Source organism: Pongo pygmaeus, chromosome 3 (genome assembly GCF_028885625.2).
Source record: "Pongo pygmaeus isolate AG05252 chromosome 3, NHGRI_mPonPyg2-v2.0_pri, whole genome shotgun sequence".
In the NCBI taxonomy this organism is placed as follows: Eukaryota; Metazoa; Chordata; class Mammalia; order Primates; family Hominidae; genus Pongo; species Pongo pygmaeus.
Genome location: NC_072376.2, coordinates 143,975,970 through 143,985,032, shown reverse-complemented (window position 1 = coordinate 143,985,032; position 9,063 = coordinate 143,975,970). Strand labels below are relative to the sequence as shown.

At 30.4% G+C, this 9,063-nt stretch overlaps 1 non-coding gene across 1 annotated transcript; it reads right to left on the bottom strand.

Annotated features, from left to right (window-relative positions):
* Positions 1-6,003: 6,003 nt before the first annotated feature.
* Positions 6,004-6,112, bottom strand: LOC129035880 (U6 spliceosomal RNA). The gene has a single exon (XR_008502374.1). It is a non-coding gene; the product is annotated as a U6 spliceosomal RNA (small nuclear RNA).
* Between the last annotated feature and the right edge of the window lie 2,951 nt (positions 6,113-9,063).

Sequence of the window (9,063 nt, the reverse complement as noted above, 5' to 3'; positions counted from 1 at the left end):
ACACAGTTAACACTGGGATAGATGAAAGGCAGATCTTTGGTTAATTACAACTCTGAATTTGAGAAAGCTACAGGGCAGAGCCTCTCAGAGGTTGCACTGGGGGTCAGAGTGACAGTAAACTGGAGCTGAGCTGTAGGAACAGCTCATGTACCTCAAATGGCTAGGGCTAGCTGGGTTTGGTGGGGTCCTTGTGGATTATCTAATAGAAATAATTTCAGTGGGCTCTGGGGCTTTGGTTTGTCCTTAGTTGTCTGCAACCTGGCCCTGGGATGATTACAGTGCATGCATTCCCAGAGTTAGAGAATCTAATACAGGAAGCAGTTAGAGTGTGGACTTCATCAGCTGCTCAAGAAGGGGAAAGGGCTGCTCTCTAGCCAGGGGTTCAAATCAGGGTCAAGACAGCTTAATTACAAAACAAACTATATTACACATATGAATTACCAAGATATAATGTTTAGTTTCATTTAAAAAAAACTGAAGGAAATATACTGTACAATTTAATTTACATAAAAATAAATTTTAAGGCAATGTTTTATGTATCTGTTTAGAAGTCAAAATAGTAATTTCCGTTGGAGAGTAGCGATACTGATAGGGAATGAGTATGAGCTGGATTTGGGGGATCTGGTACAACGTACAACTCTTTGTTCATCTGTGTAATGGGTCACTTTTCACAATTTATTAAGCTGTACAGTTACACACTTCTGTGTGTTAGGTTTTTTCCTACAGAAAACTTATATGTATATGCATTTGTATAGTCAGTCAGTCAAACAAGTTAAATAAACTGTTTAAAAGGCTGACTTTAACTCAAATAAATATGTTATGCCATCAAATAAAGAATATACAGGGAAATCCAATTCATTCATTTTATGAGAAGTGATTTCTTCAGGAGAGCTGCTAATTTGTTATCTCTCCAAAATAGAATTTATTATAATTAATTAGACAAAGAGCATAGCAAAAAGGGCAATCCACAGAAGAATTTGTTTTTCCCATCAGTTTTGTATTAGATAAAATGCATTTATGTTTCTTGTAAAATGGCCACAATAATTATTGCAGAAAACAGTACTAGAAGAGAGAATTAGCTAGAAACCAAAAACAGAGAGCAAATTAACTGAAGAAGTCATAATAACACTTGGAAAAAAATACTTTAATGACTCACAACTAAATGGCAATACTCAATAATAAGCATCCTTTTGTCTAAATGCTATATTAACAGTAATATTAATCTCATTTCATCCTGAAAGTGGCTCAGGAAAAAATTTTTAAAGATGGGATCAAACTGTAATCGCTATGGATGACTACATAAGGTACTTCTTGAAGATACGGAGAACAGTGATTTATGAGGTGTCTTGTTGAGCACTCCTCAAATGGCAAGTAGAAAGTAAGACGTTATATTCTATTTGACCCTGGACTATAAAGATTGCCTGTTTTCCATCACAAGAATTAATAATAATCCTTTTCCCTCTCAAAAGTATTCCTGTGTGGACTAAAATTATATGATTACTCCCCAAACAACAAATTATCTATGAATTTCTCTGTTCTTTGAGTATTAGCGATAAACCACTTTTAATATTCAAGAGTCCTTACTAATAATTTCATCTGGGTATCAACCCATAAAACTCTAACTGGTTAGAATACGCCAGACTTCATGACTTACCACTATTACTAGAAATCTATGGCAACTAAAAGATAGTTGATGTTCCAAATTTCCTAGTGGTAATTTTCAAATTTATTTTCTACTCATACAATGTTCAGAACTTAACACATTGAGTAACTAATTATGTTGAGTTTGAAGTTATGGCAAATTGTTTAATGCTTGGTATTATTCAGCAAATGAATACATATAAATTTTTATGTTCTTTAGAACTCCTAAACTGCAAATCCTTGTTTCCGAGTTAACATTTTATTGGGAGGCAGTGGTTATATCCCTGTAAGTCATGAATATTATTTTCTAGTTTGTTTATAGAAAGTAAATATGTATATAATAATTTTCCAATCAGGTATATGGCTAGACAAGTAAAAGTCTTTGAATTTGTAATTTGCCAGATGGTTTGGAATGAATATTAATTTTAGTATCTAATGTAGATATTATAATTTGCAAAGACATCTCAGAATACAATTAAAAATAATTACTTTCTCATTTACAAAATGATCATAAAATATTTTAGTGTACGTATAATTGAATGCCTAGTTATAACTCTATATTAGGAGATAAGCCTTTTGCAGTTTTGTGTTTTAGCTATATTTTCCAGCAATTTACATATTTGATATTACTTATAATAGAAACATTTCTTATGGAAGTATTAAAATTTTCAATCTTAATGTGTAATTAGTAAGTAGAACATATTTTTAAAAGTCTTATGATTTAAATATGTTGGGAGAAACTGCTATGGATATTTTTTAATTGAAGTAGAGAATACACTAAAGAAAAAGCGACTTTATTACCTTTATCCATTTGATTACAAAAATAATCAAATAGCACTTTCTTTAGTTGACCATTTCTTTACATGTCATGTCATTGAATATTCTTTGTTCCTGTGTCCTTAAATAAAATCTTTAATTATATAGTGATATTTATGAGTAGACTTTGACTTTCATACACATTAAAACATTGCAGTAATTATTTGGTTAGATAGTAAGAAGAAATAAAAAAGATACGCAGCATTATGTATTTCTTTAGAAAAATTCACAATTCTGCAGTTCAAATTTAAGGTGTCTGCAAAGTCTCTCTCATATATACATTTACCTCTTCATAGTGATTAACATATATATGTGGTATATGCTATATATTTTTATATATACTATATATGTATATATACATCTATATCTATACTAATATGGTATACTATATATGTATATATACATATATACACCTATAGAGAGAGATATACAGGTATATATAATAATATATATATTATATATTATGTATCATATATAATATATGTGTATCAAATATATACATATTTATACATGATATATTATATATTATGTATATGTATATGTATATATATTATATATTATGTATCATATATTATTATGTATGTATTATATATTATTATGATATATGACGTATTATATATAATTTGTTTTCTTTTTTCACACTCATGGAAACTCAAATGACTCAGCAACATTGAAAATATCTTCTTTTCTATGCAATGCCATGTTTGTCATAAACAGATATGCTTGAGTAAATTATTTTTATTTTTGCACTACCTATTAATCTAGTTGTTCATGTAAACCAGTTATATTTCATAGTGTTTACCATATATATGTATGGTATATATATGGTATATACTATATATGGTATATATATGGCATATACTATATATGGTATATATATGGTATATACTATATATGGTATATACTATATATGGCATATACTATATATGGTATATATATGGTATATACTATATATGGCATATACTATATATGAGATATATACTATGTGTATGGTATATACTATTTATGTCATATACTATATATGGTATATATACTATATGTATGGTATATACTATATACTATGTATGGTATGTATACTATATATGGTATATACTATATATGGTATATACTATATGTGGTATGTATATTATATATACTATATATGGTATATATATTATATATTCTATATATGGTATATATATTATATATACTATATATATACTATGTATACACCATATATACACCATATATATGGTAATATACATGTACATACTATATATAACATGGTAATATATATACACTACATATGTAAAAATATATATACATGTTATATATGTATGTATATACCATATGGTAATATATATACCATGGTAATATATATAATATATTCTGTACATATGATAATATATATTATGTGTATGGTTATATATATATATGGTAATCACTATGAAGAGGTAAATGTGATGCAGAGCATGAAACCTAGATAACTTGGACAGTTGTCTTGAAAAAGGCTCGGTGTCTAATAAGTACCAACTGATTCTTCAACCCTTTTAGTATACAAAGAAAATTCATTAATGTTGTTTTTAATGCAAAAGATAACTTTCAAAGGAAAGGCTCTAAGTCAAGTGGAACTTGGATTAATTTGTCTTCCAAATACTCATTTTTATTTGTAATAACTCAAAGTGAGAACTGATCTAAGCTAGTAGACATATTTTTATTAAAATGAGTAACTTTGATTCTTTTTTTAAAAAAATTATTTCTTTTTATTTTATGTTCTGGGGTACATATGCAAGACGTGCAACTTTGTTACATAGGTAAACATGTGCCATGGTGGATTGCCGCACCTATCAACCCATCTCCGAGGTATTAAGCTCTGCATGTGCATTAGCTATTTATCCTGATGCTCTCCTTCTCCCTGCCTGCCCTCACCACTGACAGAGCCCAGTGTGTGATGTTCCCCTTCCTGTGTCCATGTGTTCTCATTGCTTAGCTCCCACTTATAAGTGAGAAAAATGTTGGTTTGGTTTTCTATTTCTGTGTTAGTTTGCTGAGGATAATGGCTTCCAGCTCCATTCATGTTCCTGCAAAAGACATTCATTTTTATGCTGCATAGCATTCCATGGTGTATATAAACCACATTTTCTATCATTGATGGGCATCATTGATGGGCATTTGGGTTGATTCTGTGTCTTTGCTATTGTGAATTGTGCTGCAATGAACATATGCATGCATGTTTCTTTATAATAAAATAATTTATATTTCTTTGGGTATTTACCCAGTAATGGGATTGCTGGGTCAAATGGTATTTCTGGTTCTAGGTCTTTGAGAAATCACCACACTGTCTTACACAATGGTTGAACTAATTTACATTTCCATCGACAATGTAAAACTGTTCATGTTTCTTCACAGCCTTGCCAGCATCTGTTGTTTCTTGACTTTTTAGTAATCACTATTCTGAATGGCATGACATGGTATGTCATTGTGGTTTTGATTTGCATTTCTCTAATCATCACTGGGTGTTGAGCTTTTTTTCATATGTTTGTTGGCCGCATAAATGTCTTCATTTGTAAAGTGCCTGTTCATGTCTTTTGCCCACTTCTTAATAGGATTTTTTTTCTTTTAAATTTAAGTTCCTTGTAGATTCTAGATAATAGACCTTGGTTAGATGGATAGATTGCAAAAATTTTCTTCCATTCTGTAGGTTGTCTTTTCACTCTGATGACAATTTCTTTTGCTGTGCTGAACCTCTTAAATTTAATTAGATCCCATATGTCAATTTTTGCTTTTGTTGCAATTGCTTTTGGTGTTTTCTTCATGAAATCTTTGTCTGTACTTATATCCTGAATGGTATTGCCTCAATTTTTGTATATGGTTTTTATAGTTTTGGGTATTACATTGAAGTCTTTAATCCATCTTGAGTTAATTTTTGTATAAGGTGTAAGGAAGGGGGTCTAATTTCAATTTTCTGCATATAGCTAGCCAGTTTTCCCAACACCATTTATTAAATGAGGAATCCTTTTCCCACTGCTTGTTTTTGTCAGGTTTGTTGATGATCAGATGGTTGTAGACGTGTGGTCTCATTTCTGAGCTCTCTTTTATTTCCATTGGTCTATGTGTCTGTTTTTGTACCAGTACCATGTTGTTTTGGTTACTGTAGCTTTTTAGCATAGTTTGAAGTTGGTTAGCATGATGTCTCCAGCTTTGTTCTTTTTGCTTAGGATTTTCTTGGCTATACGGACTCTTTTTTGGTTTCATATTAATATTAAATTAGATTTTTCTAATTCTGTGAAGAATGTCAATGGTAGTTTAATGGGAATAGCATTGTATCTAATAATTACATTGGGCAGTATGGCCATATTCACTATATTGATTCTTCCTACCCACAAGCATGGAATGTTTTTCCATTTGTTTATGTCCTTTCTTATTTCCTTGAGCAGCAGTTTGTAGTTCTCTTTAAACAGGCCCTTCACTTCCCTTGTTGGCTATATTCCTAGGTATATTATTCTCTTTTTAGCAATTGTGAATGGGATTTCATTATAATTTAGCTCTCTGCTTGTCTATTGGTGTAAAAATATGGAATGCTTCATGAATTTGTGTGTCATCCTTGTGCAGGAACCATGCTAGTCTCTTCTCTGTATCATTCTAATATTATTATATGTGCTGCCAAAGTGAGCACAACTTTGATTCTTTGTTCATCATTTCACTCTCTAAATTCAATTTGGGAAGAACAAATGTGAGGCTAATATTGGGGATAGGAGAAATTTTTCTAAGCATTCTAGGAATTTATTTGCACCAAATTGTGTAACAGAGGGCACAATGTGGACAAGGGTTTTTTTTAAAACAAACTTTATGAGTTTTGTAAAAATGCTGGTACAGTATATTTTTATGTAAATATAATTTTGTAAATAAATGTTTATTTTTGTAGCAAATAAAATATATAATTTTGAATAAATCATGTAACTCTGTAATTACTATTCTACCAAATAAACCTTTTCAAATAGATGTAGAGAAATAATAAATAATATGTGATCATAGAGAAAAATCAATGAAACTGGAATATAATAGATTTATTTTGTTTAGCCATGAAAATTGTGATCTTACAGACTAGGTCCTCTGAAAGATTTGCTGTTAGGGCTTTTTAAATTCTCATTCTTTTTCATTTTGGGCAAAGGGATTTATTCAGCTTAGGAGACTATTTAGCTGCTGGATAGTATGGAAGTAAAGAATTTGGATAAGGTAATCTGGGACATCATGCCTGGAATTTGTTCCAGACTGTAGGCTTAAGAAGAAAGATGTTCATGTATGTATGATGTGTCATAGTTTACTAGCAAACAAAGAAAGAAAAGATTGAGAAATGATCTCCATGTATATTAAGCTTTGCTGTAATACTTGCTTATAAATACAAATTTATTCCAAGGCAATTGATACACTAATAAACAATTTTAGATTAATGCAAATTTCACATTTTCTTATGCATTATTTCATGTGTGGGAAACTAAATGAATGTGGAAAATTGCTCACAACCAAATCAATTCACAGACACACGTAGACACAAATACACACATCATACCTCTTACACATCTACCACTACCATTGTGTCACATGATCTTATAGTATAACATTCCATCACATTTCAGATTATCATCCATCCATCACTTCAGAATAACTCACAAGCTGCAATCCTTCCACAAGTAAACTTCAGGTATTTTCTATGTATTATGGATTTATTAAAAAATGGTCATATGTAAAACTCTGTGACTCTTAATTAGGATTCTGCATTTTAAAAATGTGTGTTACTAAGTTTTTAACATCATTCTGTAAGCCCTCTAGTTTTCTCAGTGCAGTCTTGCATAATAACACATATTTTGTGCTATAGCAAAACTGACTGACTATAGCAAAACTGACTATAGCGAAGTACACAGATGTACTTTGCATATAAAATAGCAAGAGATTCCAAACATTTTCACAACTCAACTCAAATGGAAGAATATTAATAAAATAAATTCAGGTTTCCAAAATGGCAGCATAGAAGAAAACGGTCTTCTTTCTCCACAAAGAAAACCAAAACCAAATATACAGCATTGAGTTTATCACCAGAAATAGCCGAGGGCTCAAATATGAAGAAAGGATAGTTTGTGGGGTCACAGAGAAGTGAAAATCTCTGAGCAGATGGTAAGCGAATTCAACTTCCACATCCATGATGCTTGTGCCCTCATTCTGCCCAGCACCAAGTGTGCAGAAAATTTCCCATCAACTCACTGTTTCTACACCGTAAAAGGTTAGATGAAGGTGAACAACCAGCTTCCCCATCATGTTCAGTTCCCTTGTAGGATTTCTGCTTCTGCCTTAATCCACAGGAAGCAGTGTGAGTGCCTGAAGAGAGTTGTATCACTGAAGACAAGCAGAGAAAATGGTTGAAGATGGGACTACCATCCTCAGCCCTGGAAACAAAAATAAGAAAGTAAGCACATACATACTTACGTACATACATAAAATAAAATAAATTCAGAAATTAAAGTCTTAACTAAAAATTCCCAGCAGGAACATGAAAATATTCATATCTATCTATCTATGAATGATATGTGATATGTGACATTTGATATATAGGTATAAATATATAAGCTTATATATTTATATAGGTACAAATTTATATATTTTTATATATTTATATATAGATATAAATATATAAGCTTATATATTTATATATCTATATGTTATTAACTTGGTTACATTCATCCATGCTTGTAAGACTAGAAAAAAGCACTGATCTTTTTATACTAATCGCACACATACACACAAAAAAAAACCTTAAAAAAATCTATGAACTTGTGATAACATACATGCTAATTAACAGTGATATTTGAGCCAAATGTTGTAAGTAATAAAGACAATCATGCTTATAGACCAATGTAATAATTGAAGATTTTAAAAATAGGACATAAGGCACTATTGTTTTAATGACATTTATACGTCCAGCAGTCTTGATGACAAAAACTAAAACATTTACATAATTAATAGCATAATCAGAGGTTAATAAATTAATTCATAATCAGCCAGAGAATAAATATTTTCAGTTTTGCAAGCTGCATGGTCTCTCAGTTCTGCCTTTGTAGCAAGAAAGCAATCATAGACAATATGTAAACAATTTGTCATAACAGTGTTCCAATTAAATTTTATTGATAGAAACAAGCAGCCTGACTGGACTTCAATTCATTGATGCCTGGTACAAACCATAATCATTTAATTTATTACAAATATGCTAATTACTAACATTTGAATTGATATTTGAAATTTAGAGAGTTGTATCACATACTGTTTTAAATTTAAAACTTACGAAGTCTTCAGCAGATGTATACTATTATTAATTCTAGATGAAACATGGTGTCTTGATCGGGTGGAATAATTTGATTAAATAACAAAAAATTATGTAGTTATGAATTAGAAACAATAAAATGATAATTTTAACTCACTCTTTATTATTCTAAATACTATGCTTAAAAAGGTTTGTAGTTTACTGGAAAAGAAGACATACTAGTACTTAGGGAAAATTATTCTAAATTTATGTTCTAAATTATATTTCTTAAATGGTGATTTAAATAGAGGATATTGAATAACAAGTTAGATAAA